General features: G+C 37.5%; 1 protein-coding gene across 13 annotated transcripts in view; it reads right to left on the bottom strand.

Moving 5' to 3' along the window:
* ROBO2 (roundabout guidance receptor 2) overlaps positions 1-12,706 on the bottom strand; it is a 941,272-nt gene that overhangs the window by 314,586 nt on the left and 613,980 nt on the right. The window lies entirely within an intron of this gene.

Raw genomic sequence — 12,706 nt, 5'->3', positions numbered from 1 at the left:
TCAACACCCTGTATTTTGTGTCTTCCAACCTCTCCAATTACATCTGCATCACAAAGGGATTTTGTTGGTGTTTAGAATCTGAGATTTCCTCCAACTGCACAGAGGCACAATATTATCTCAGATACTAGGAATCAGGGGAAAACAGAAGTGGTATCCTACACGGAGATGGTTATTTCACCAAATTCTGTCTAGCTTAGGTATTTAAAAGACATACATCATCTTAACATCTACTTTAACCTACATTAAATAATACTAACGAAACGTAGTCGAATGTAAATGACAAATTTTACACAGTATAAAAACAACAAACTACCCAGTGATTACATCTCCATCACTTCTCACATAAAGGAAGGTGGAGAGGCAGTAATACCTCAGCAAAGCTTATTTTACCTTCTTGCCCGCAAGAGAAGGAGGAAAAAATGGTAAGGGAGATTGCAGCTTGCAAATATTTCCCATTAAAGTAGAAATACAATATTTTAGCACGGTTAACATTCCACCTCGTGCCCTAGAAGGTTGAGTAGTTTATGCTAAAATAGAAATGCTGGCTGAGGGTACAGTTATGTCAGGGGTTGACATGAGCAGGGGTGGCCACGCAGCAGGTACAAACTCTTTGCTGTCAGTCTACAGTCTAAGAGTCTCACCAGCCTCTCGAGGACAAGGATGGCTCTGAACAGAGGTGGCCTACAAACAGTTCTGTATTTAATGAAAGGAATTATTTTCAATCTTTTTTTTTAATTTGCAGATGCCTTCGTTTTCTTTTCCAGTGAAAGTGCAAATCCTTGATTAGGAAACATTAACTTAATGAAACTATCTTACTTTTTTTCCCCCTACATTTAAAGGTCTCTTTAAAGCTATTAAGTTTTTCTTCTTTATTTCATTTCCCCTCTCGCCTTCCAACCACAGTGATAAAATGCACAACAATGAATAAACCTCAAACAAACAAAAAAAAAGTACATTTTCTCTGACACTTCCTACACTGTTAAGTATTTTATATACACTGTCAGTATTTAGCACATTATTTCATCTCCTTTGGTATTCCTATTCTTTGGTATTGCAAGGAAAAAAAAGCAGCATTGTTCAAATACTCATCACTGAAGACTTCAGTAAATATTTAGTCTATTATGCTTAGTGTTCCATGTACGAAGGTCAAATGAAACCACTTGGAAGGACACAGTGAAATCATACATTTTAAGCTTTGGAGAACTCAACTCTGACACAACACTGCTGAATTTCCATTCTGCTCATCTTCGAATCTTTGTCTTTCATTTTTCTCTTCCTTTCTAAAGCAAGTAAGTGACTCAGTCTGCAGACTAAATTGCCCTGTTATCCACAGACACATCAATCCTTTTACATCTGAATGTTCTTTACCAAAGTGGAGATTTAGAGGAGCATACCACTATCTGATTGCTAAAAAAAAAAAAAAAAAGACTGATTGTTCTTAAAACATCTCACACTAAATATTAATAAAGATTCACATTTAAGCACTGGGGTTTTAATGTCCCTTCTCCACTGTTTTCTCCTCCCTTGATGTCCACTTTCAAATGTTCCAAGCACCTGCAAATATATCAAATATTATTATTAGGGTTTCTGTAATTTCCTTTTCAATTTTTGTTATTTTTAGCAGATTCAGATGACTTCTACTGTTTTTCACATTCAGACATTTTTCTCAATGAAGAAACAAACTTACTTCTGCTTTCTTTTAACTGAAGTTGAGATACTCATTCACCCCCCCTCTACAAGGAAAGGACTTTCTGAAGCAATCAACGTCTAATCAGGATGCAGAATTAGAAATTATTTTTTTGAAAGTAAGAATGTGCATCTCAGTTCTTCTCTAAGAGGAGCTCATATAGCAGGCAGTATAAGATGATACTAAAATAGATATAAAAATCAGCAGATTTTGCTGTTTTAAATGGTTTTAGGAAATGAAGATTTCGAATGTTAAATTTACACTAAAAGTCAGCCCAAAAGTAACTTAACAGTAAGTTTCTGATACAACTCGTGTTTAACCATGGAAAGAAGTCAGTTTATTCTAGAAGAAACAAAACATGTAGCAATGTCAGCCCTCAAAATACGGTAAACTATTTTACTATTTTTTACTATTTCTCCTTTCCTCTGTCCCCAGTATCTGATGTTTAGTTCTGAACAACATCATCTCCCCACCTCGTACAAATAGTAGCATTTTTGTTACTGGAATAACTGGACTTATAAAGTCAACCACAACTCTGCAGTACCATCACTTCAGTTCAAGACTTCTGTTTCCTGGGTCCTTTGACGACTAAGACTGTACTTGTCATAAATCCACATATTGTGGGACAAAGTTTTATCTTTTCTGTTGAAAAGTGAATAAAAAAACCTAAGTTTTTTTGTAAAGGTGACATTGTGGTTATGTTAGCTGTGCTCACACCCTATCCTATTGTCTCAGTCTAGTCAGTCTACTCAAGAGACTCATTCTGCACCTCCCTGAGCCCCAGACCCACACAGCCAAATTTAAAACCCTCTAACATGGTTGGTGCCCTCAGTTATTAGACATGCAAGAAACACAAGGGGTTACCTCTCTTATGACACCAAGACTGTTTCAAATCTACTGCTTACAAATCCTGCCTCTGAATCCCACTCCCAAAGACAAGGATATGTTTTCAAAAGTATATGGGATACAAGAAAAAAAGAGCAGCGACATTTTTGTAAATCGTGTGCTTTGATTGTCAACGACATAGAGAGCAGTTTATTTTTAAAACAAACATTCTCAAAATCTTTGATGGCGTATTCATCAATCCATCTGCTCCACTGTAAATTCTTTGAAGTGCAGGTGGCTTGTAACGTCATGCTACAGCAATTAATGAAGTTTTTGAACGTCTCTTGCTCTTTCACGCCCTTTTGAATGGTTAAAAAGGGGTTATCATCTTTTATTTTCCATCCAAACAGTACTCACAGTCAGATATTTTCATATGTTTTCATATTTCTTTCAGTGCGTACACGCATCAAATATTTTACTACAGAGCTACTGAAGGCAACGCAACTGCATCTTAGAATGATCAGAATGGCAGTTCAAAAAAAACCAAAAAATTAAAATGCAGATGCTCTTTTACTCCAGAAATAAAAAAAAAATTAAATAAGAAAAATAAACAAACAAACAAACAAACAAAAAAAAAAAACCAAAAAAAAAAACCAAAAAAAACCAAAAAAAAAACATGACCCTAACTATGTAACAGATAAAGTACAAACCGTGGTAAGTTCCTGAAAGAAGCCTTATATTTCACACTGTTCTATAACAAGCTATTGGATATGTGGTTGACTCCACTCCTAGCTGCAATTAGACCTGCCTAACTCTTTTTTGCAAGCTTTATGCAACTAATAAGGATTCTCCAACAGCTCAAATGACAGATATTTCTTCAGAAGAAGTTCAGAGCACTGACACAGTGATACTCCTACAAGATGGCATCCCAAAAACTGTGAAACATTCGTGGCTGTGCATATGTTGCTTGAGCAATTCTATACACTCATCCTGGCATTATCTGACCACCAGGTTTGGGGTTTTTAAATATGTGCTGGAGTATCTTAGCACAATCAAAAGTAAATTTTACAACTCAAAACAGAGGCTGAGAATAACTGAAAGGTTTTAGAAGCTTCTGAATGCCTGCATTTGTGCTCTGTGCAGATTTAAGACAATTCAACGAGTGGTCCACAGTGAAACTATTGTCTTTGATTTGATGGTGGGGAGGGGAAGGGTGAAAGGGATGAAAAGAATAGCATCTCTGCATTCTTCCCACTGTCAATTCCACAGCAACTCCTCTTTAAAAATAACTAGAAATCCCTGGGTGGTCTGGAGCAAAGCAAGCAAATGGGAACATGCTCTTTAAGGTGACAGTTGTGCAAACCAAATTCTTGACAGATGGACTTTAAATCTCTAAATTACAAAGAATAAATCTGCTGTTCGTGGTTGCCTCATTGCCTTTTAAATTTTAAAATTTTCTTTCACTGCTTTAGTCTTTTGGTTCTTGTGTTCTCCTTAACCTCTGTTGTTTTTTCAGGATACAGAAGAGAACTTCCATGCACAGAAGTACACTGCCTAAACATGTCCTCAGTCCAAATTGGCATCATACAAATGACCAATACAGAGCACTGAACTAAGAAAAGGTATTCTTGAATACGGTATTATTTGTTCTGAGAGGGCTTTGAATATTCTGTCATCCCATTACACATTTCATACATTCATGGAAGAAAAACTGAATCAGCCACTCATTTTGCTAAGAAAGTGGATTCCAACTGCCTGCCAGGGGCAGGGACACCTTCCACTAGAACAGGTTGCTCAGAACTCCATCCAACCTGGCCTTGAACACTTCCAGGGATGGGGCATTCACAACTTCTCTGGGCAACCTGTTCCAGAGCCTCAGCACCTGGAAAAGGGATCTAATTAATTTTTGCTGCATTTTGACTAACATTGCTGAGTTTTTCCTTTGTTGTTTGTTGTTTTTTTTTAACCAATGTAAATTAAAACATTTATCATAAAATTCCAGAGCAGTATTTACTCTGAAAATTAAAACTCAAAACAGGAAGAGGAAATAAACCCTTATTGCTCCAAAACTAAGATGAAAAAATATTTCCAAGCTTTCTTTTGTTGTCTTTGTTGAAATACAATTCCTAAGAAATTCATCCACACACAAGTAAGATCTGTGGTTTGATCTTTGGGTTTTATACATAATCTTTAAACAATCCAGCATGAGGATAGAATTTACTGGACCAGGCAGAACTGAAAACTTTGGTATCGGCTAGAAGTTAGAGTGAGGAGAAAAAAAATATTATGTCTTTTCTCTTAGAGAACAAAGTACTTGACAAGATGCCAAAAGTGGATGAAATCTAAATTTAACTTTTTTTTTTCATTTAGTTTTAATTATATTTTGGTATAATCTAAATTTCATGCACTACACAAGGCCTCAGCTCTGAATTTAATAGCAGTTTTCACCTGATCAATTATATTAGAAATGGAGAAACATGTTGAGTTTTTATGCATCAAACTACTGAAGACTTCCTGAGGCAGTGACAATCCATTTCAAACTGAATGCATGGAATTTACTTCCCTAGTTTTTCTACCTATTACTAACACTGATCAACTTCTTAAACCAAAGAAAACAAGAATCTCAACCATCAATGACCACAAATGTTTCTAAAGAAAGATGTGACGCTTCTCTCTTCTTTGGCCAATTTATAAATGTTACTTCAGTAACAAAAGACTGACCTGGAAGTCAGGAGATCCAGCTGTGCATTTACCTGCTGCCAGGAGGTAATTTTGGTTTTGATTTTGTTTCTTTAAGAAAAACAACGCAGAAAAATGCAGGTCTATATTTCAGCCTTTTGCTGGGCACTCTGAGTGCTCCCCTGGCACGCTGGCATGTCCAGGATCTGGAACTGATTCTACATCTGCAGCAGGAACTGTCAGACCTTCACAGGCTGCAGGGCAACACACCTCTGCCACCAGAAAGGGCACCACAATGGTGATGTCAAAATAAAACCAAGAGACCCCAAAAGAGGCGTATTTCTCCCTAGAAGTCCAAACTGAGCATGTTCCACCACAAATGCACAGAAACGTTTTCAGGAGTAGCAGACAGTAGGTGTTGCACTCTGTTTGACCTTCTTTCCCAAATACTTGCATTTACTTCCAGACTTGCACCAAGTCCTTCAACCTAAAAATTCATCTTCTCAGAGCCCACGGAACACGTGGTCTGATCCAGCCTCCAGACAGGCACAATCCCTCTACGGCCACGGCTTCTTGTCAGGAGCTGTCCCATCTATCAAATAGGTTCGTCAAGCTCAAAAAAAAACAACCAGAGAAAAATCACTCGACAATGATCAAACACAAAATCCTTTCTTTCAGACTCTTGCATATATCTGTGTGTCTGGAAAGGGAATGAGTGGGGTGTTATTAAATTTCTTTTGACTACTGGTCAGCTTCACTGAAATCTTCAGTGAAATCTTCACTGGCTTTCCACTGAAATCTTGCAATTTAACCAGCTAAGATGCCTTGCCAGTTATTCCTCACTAACTTCTAATGAAGTTTAAAATATATTCTTATTCTATGGACTTGATGACGTCTCCTCAAACACAAAGTTCAATCAGTTAATAAGGTGAGCAAGAGAATTATGTAGTCTCACTAAGTTTACATTACTCATAGAATAACTGTATAGCTCAACAGTTGGCACAGTTTGCCCAGTTTAGCATAAAAATGTTTTTATCTCTTCATTATAAAGGCTTTCTAATATGCATATGCTAAAGTCTGGGGAAATGCAGACAGATGCTATGAAAGTCATTACTGTCTCCAAAATAAAATATTTTACTGGCAAAAATATAATATAATTTCAGGGGGGAAAAAGTAAAATGTAACTTTTCAAAGAATCCTAAGACATACATTTATTCAATACGAAATTGCACTTTTGCCATCTTCACTGCAAGAGTTATTATCACACCGGTCCTCGTGAAACAGAAGAGACAATTTATTTGGAAAGAGGGAAAAGATTTTACAGTTATATGCACTGTAAAATTGGCTCACATTAAGGCATAATGTGACTCCCATTAAAAATTTTCCATCTAGCAAGTATTATGACAGAATTGATATTCATGATACCATGATACCTCTTTTCTCAGGATAGCAGATGATAAATTCGATGCAATTGGGCAGTATTGTTACTCAAGAGCAACCACTGTAAACTGCTTTACTTAGAATAAGGAGCTACTTGCAATTCTCAGAGACAAAATGATAAATTGGGTGCATAGCATTAGGAACCTGTTATTAAAGAGCACATTCAGCAAGAGAATGTTGTAATTTGGAAGAAGAGTCATAAAGGAACATGCAGAATTACAATGCCACAATAGGGATGTTATTTGATTTTAAATTCACGTGACTGATGAAAAATTCAAAATCAATTCTCCTCTTAGACTCAGATGCCCTCCTGCTTTCCTTAATGCTACTTTTCTCTTTCACTCCTTTCCAGGAAGCCTGCTTTAATTTAGTTCCTTTGATCCAGACCTGCAATGGGATCTCCACAAGCCTCTTGAATGGACTGATGCTGTGACAGTTAGTGAATCAATTGCCATTTTCTGATTCTACTTTCTCAGATGAGCCACCATCTCAAAGTGGCTGCTTTTCACTGTCTTTCTCCTCCATCAAGCTGTTTTAACTTTCTCTGAGATGCTAAAGTGTATCTCATTTCCCCTAGTTCAGCACAATTTCAGACATCGTGCCATTGCTTTCTCTGTTCACTAAAGATTAATTAGATGGCTGAGTTACAAAAATAACAGACTTCCAGGAATAAATTGTTTATACAATTCACACTTTTGGTTAATTGTGAAGTTACTGGTTAATTATGAAGTTTTAAATGTCAAATGGCAGTCAGGTGTTTGCAGCATCGATAGCACATGGAAACTTGAGCACAACATTGAAGGATCACCTCCTTAACCACAAATGAGATTAAGGTGGTCAAATCTGAGGTGTAATTTGGCAAGGATTGCTTTCTGCCGAGTACCCTTTGCAGGGTAACTTTTTTGGTTTGGTTTGTTGCTTTTTGGGGGGGTTTTTGTTGAGGAGGGCCAATTTTTGGCTCTCACTAGCAATCCTGTTGGTTAGTAAAACCATTTGTACTGCACTAGTATCAATGCAAAAAGACATAGGGGCAAGATTCTCTATTCCTAATTCTTTTATGAGGCTTTTTTTCCCCACTTGAAAAGCTGGCAGGTGAATTTCTTCGTGCCTCTGTTTACCCAGGTGTAGAAAGGGAATTCATAACAAATCTGGAAGTGCACTCCTTTGTTCATTCCAAGAGGGAGAACACACACAAACTCAGCATCATTTCAGCACCTCAGAGCATAACTTTCCTAACTTCCTCAAGGTCACTTAAAGCACAATATCCAGAACGGCCCCATCTTCCATCAGCCAAGTCATAAGGCAAACAACAGCACTGGCAAGGGAATGTTCTGGTTCACTTTATTGGGAGGTTGCATGTTGCCTCTAGCTATGGCTTTCAAATTACTTTACAGGTCATTCTTTTGAGGTCTTGAAAAGACAGCAAAATAAAAATAATTGCAGAACCAAAACTGAAACCCTCCTGTCTTTTCCCAAAGCACAGATCCTGTGGATACCAACCCAACAGAAACATTAAGCAGTTCTCCTACTTTTCCTTTCATCATTTATACACATTAGGAAAGACAGTGCATCTTGTTCTTTGCTGTTGTAACACTTTATTCCCGTGAAGAAAAATTTATAATATTCTGGAGAAGAAAGAAAAGAAAACAACAGTTGTCTCTTCTTTCTTTCCCTCATCCTCAGAAGAAATCTAAGAGTATTTGGAAGATAGCATAACTTGTTAATGCAGAACAGCTTGTAGAAAGGAAACATTTTCACTCAGAGTGAAATCATAGTCACCTATTCCTTCTCTTATATCAGTGCTATTATTAGCCAAATAAACACTCAAAATTAAATGCTCCCTTAAGCTACTGCAGGAAAATGTATGAGTTCATTAAATGAGGGGGGGGGAATAAAGAACTAAAGCCCAGAACCACAGACTAAGAAAGGTCACAGAACATAATACTGCAGCATTGCCTTACATTAGCTAATAAAGGCATTCAGAAGGCAAAACAGGTCAAACCCCCCCAAATATGAGGAGAAAATTGCATGAATATATTCATTCTATGAAAAAACAATGAGAAATTGTACTGGGAAAGTAATGGGGAAAAACACATTTTTGCTATGACATTATCCTATATTCCTGAGCTTCCATGCTTGATCTAGAAACCACCCACATCCACGAAATAGCTTTTGACATATAGATAATGAATTCTCTATTCTGCCTTCCTATTGTGCTTGTTTCCACTATTTATTAAAGTCATCAGCTTTTCACAGGGACACTAAAACCAGACCAACAAAAAATAGGAAGATAATGGGTGGATTTCTGTGGTGAACAAACTGTCTGAGAATAGCCCATCAAGCAGTGATTTAATCATAGAGTGTTCCTTTGTTTGCTTTACACAACTCTGCTGTTCCCTTAATTCTTCAGCTGCTTCTTATAAATACTCTTCTGGGTAATGCCTGACACATTAATTTCTACCCAGGGATAAGGCTCTGTTTTGAACCTGGCACACAAACAAATACACAGAGGACCCTTCTTTTATATTCCACCCAAGAAAAATGCACTGGGAGGTGACTTAATAATGAAGGAAAACAAACTTCTCCGTATTTATCCTGTCACAAGTATCACAGCACTGACAAGTACAGCAGTACTTGGGTTATGTGCTTTTAGTATTTTAACCAAACAGAGAGCTGTAGCTCATGTTAAAGTATATACAGTGACAAATAACAACTTTGCAGAACCTGCTCAGTCCCCTTGAGCTTCCTTTATTCCACTGAGACTGCTCTGGCTGTTGTAAATAAAATTGCAGATTAAAATCTCTGCACTAATCAGCAAAAAGGGAACGCTGAAATCAGAGAAAGAGACGATGACGGGTCTCAGTCATATTCTTCTTGAAATAAATGGTAAATAGGATGAGGCTGTGTGTACTGAATTAAAATAAAGCTTATACACAACAGGATTAACCAAACCAGCCCCACAGTCAGTGCTCTAGCAGTGGTCCTGTTACTGTCTCCCCGACATCCACCCCATTAAGTGCATTTAACAGCTCGTGAGTCAGCAAACACAACACGGGTGATGGCAGTGGTGATTTGTCCCTACACATGAAGATGCCTTTTTTCAGGAAGAAATCATGGGGTATCATTGCTGCAATTAAAATAGCCCCAAACAACCCTTACCACTTCTCAGCAAAGGAAGTAAATGCTTGGTTTTCTTAGCTTTCATTACCAATGCAGAAGTCTTTTATTTTCATTATGTGTGTCTCAAGTGTACTAAATTGTGTGGCTAAAATTTCACGGAGGGAGAGAAAATACAATACAATAAAGTGTTCCGTGTTGCAATGAAAAAATACTCTGATTTATTTGGTATTTCTTGGCTATTCAGCCTGTATCATAAATAGAGATTATGGAATAATAAATTAATCTTGAAGGAAGTAGCTGAAATTTACTATAAGTGTCTTTAGAGCCTTCGGTGACAATGAAAATGCATCTGAAATATAGAGATACATAAGATGTCCTTTTTTTTTATTTATGTATGTCAACTTTCTCTTCAACACCAATTCGATTACTGTTTATTCAGGATAAAAGCTTACCATGAATAAACCATAATGGGAGAAGAAGAAGAACAACAACAACAAAAAATCACAGTTCTGCAAGACTGAGATCTTTCTACTTGTCTTGGTTAACAACTTTTACTAAAAAACAGTTTCGTACAATACATTTCTATTCTGACTGAGAAGACCCTTAAAACAAAAGGGCCTGGTGCAGCCTTTGATTTTATGGTCTGTCTTCTAAAGCTCCAAAATCTGTTCACTTAGTCCCTTTCCCTTAAAACTCAAAAAATTTGCCAATAGCTACGTAAGGCTTTGGGCAGTATGATTTAGATTCTGATGATGGCATCAATGAAATCACTCTAAATGCCACATGGCATAACTGACAATTCCCTTATTTCACTAGAGGATATTTTTTCCCAATTACTCACCTGATCTGATTGTAAAAGTGATTCAAGATGCAGGACAGAGCAGGTTGGCCTATTCTCCTTTACCTTTTTCAAAGACAAAGAAAAAAAACCACAAAAACCAACAAAACTTAAAAGTTTTAAGTGAAGCTCTATTCTATCAGGTAACAACAACCTTTTACTTCTATCAGACCATGTTTCAACACATTCCTAGCAATAAGCCCAACTTCTAGACCTGCACTTTACTATGCTGGAATTACATGGGGATTTTTTGTTAGTTGTACGTCTGATTAGGAGATGGGAGGCAGGTAATGGACTTCACCCATCAAGACAGTAAAACTATTTCATGTTAAAAACTGAGGCATTCTCAAGAGCAGCAAATTGCTCGGGATTACACAGCATACTATGGAATAAGCAGGAAGTGAATTCAGAATTCCCAGTGTACACTTTGGTGCAGACTTCAATTTTTTATTTATTTTTTTTTAAATCCTCCTCAGATCAGTACAAGTAGCACAGTCTCAGATTGTTGTCCAAACCACTTGCTATGTATCAATTCAAGTGCTGCTTATGATACCCAAAAAAAGTTGGGAATTATCTTCCGAAAACTGCTGCACCTTGAACTGGAATTGATTTCATCCTTTTTGTTCTCCTAATTTCCATTCACCTGGGAAGAGCATGCAAAAAAACCGTACCTATTCCAAATAAAACTACTAAAAAAAAACTAAAATTAAAAAAAAAAAATCACTAATTTTCAACCAGTATTTCCAATGCCCAACCAGAGGCTCAGAAAAATGAGCAGCTGATAGAACTGCAGTTGACAGAAAAGATAGTCTGTTATTGCCTCTCAAAGCCCCAAACTCATCAAGGACAGCACATTTCACCACATGTAGCAGGGCAGTGATAATATCTGAGCTGACACCTGGAACTCACGAGGGTAATGACTTTCAGCAGTGTGCCTGCTCACTAACACAGTTCCTTCCAGGCAGCTCTCTGCAGCTTCTTTTATGATCAGTGGGAAGAAATGTCTTTCTCTGCCTTCTAATATTTCACACCAGCCAGTTCCAGACTCCTGTTGACACTCACATTTTTCAGAAATACCACTGTAGTGTGATAGACAATCTATCTGCACGATACCAGGATGCTTTCCTACAGTTTTGCCCAGTTTATTTTAGCTGGAAAACACTAAATAAGTTCTTTATATTGTTCCACCCTCCTTCTGTCTTTTCAATGGGACTCTGAGTGATCCGAGTGGGCACGCTAAGGAAACAAAGGCCACTCAGTCTGAACACAAGTGGTCACTACAGAGACACAGCTGGGTGCAGGATACACTCACACCTGGGATAATGGAGCTGAAATGCTGATGGCATTCCAACTGAAGCTATATAAAATGTACATTAAATTATAAGCTGGCCCAACTGATTCAGAACATATACTGAAACCCACACACAGCTCTTCCACGGGGACTAGTGCACGTGGGAAATTTTAAAACTGATGTTTTCAATGGCTTCTGGTATTCTGGGCAATGGTAAAGACCTCTGCCCTTGTAAATCCCACTGCCATCAAGGTTTTCAATACCATCCCTTTAATTGTGAAATAATAACCTCAGGAGGGAATGCTTATCGGTGGCTTCTGGTTACATGGAATACTTCAAGCCTGAAGACTTGTAATAAAATAATGGTGCAGAGCCTCCAGTCCAGAAGCAGGATCCATATGAATAAAACCAGCAAGCCTACGGGCCTTAACACACATGGCTGCAAACAACAATGTGCATGATTAATGCACGTGATTTGTGCTGGAATAACCTCGCTTTCTGACTGCACCACAAACTCCTAAGGAAGCAGTTTCAAGAGAGGAAGTTACAAATTTGTTCATTTTCAACGAGCTCACTTGTTTTTTCACACCATAATAACCAGTTCAGATTCATGGAAGAACTCCCAATTGCTCTGATTTAATTTTTTTTTATTTTCTACCTCCAAAGAATCACGCACAAAAGCATCACCTGTACACAGACTTTATACTACAGAACAATGACTACCTAAGTTACTGAAAGTTTTCATACCCTAAGTATAAAAGTGTTTATAATAAATGAGCACTGTCACAGTTCTTATTCACACAAAGCCCCATTATAACTAAGTTTT

This window comes from Manacus candei, unplaced genomic scaffold (assembly GCF_025592945.1).
Source record: "Manacus candei isolate 608988 ecotype Guabito, Panama unplaced genomic scaffold, ASM2559294v1 h1tg000014l, whole genome shotgun sequence".
Taxonomy (NCBI): Eukaryota; Metazoa; Chordata; class Aves; order Passeriformes; family Pipridae; genus Manacus; species Manacus candei.
This window is presented reverse-complemented; position numbering and strand designations above follow the sequence as displayed.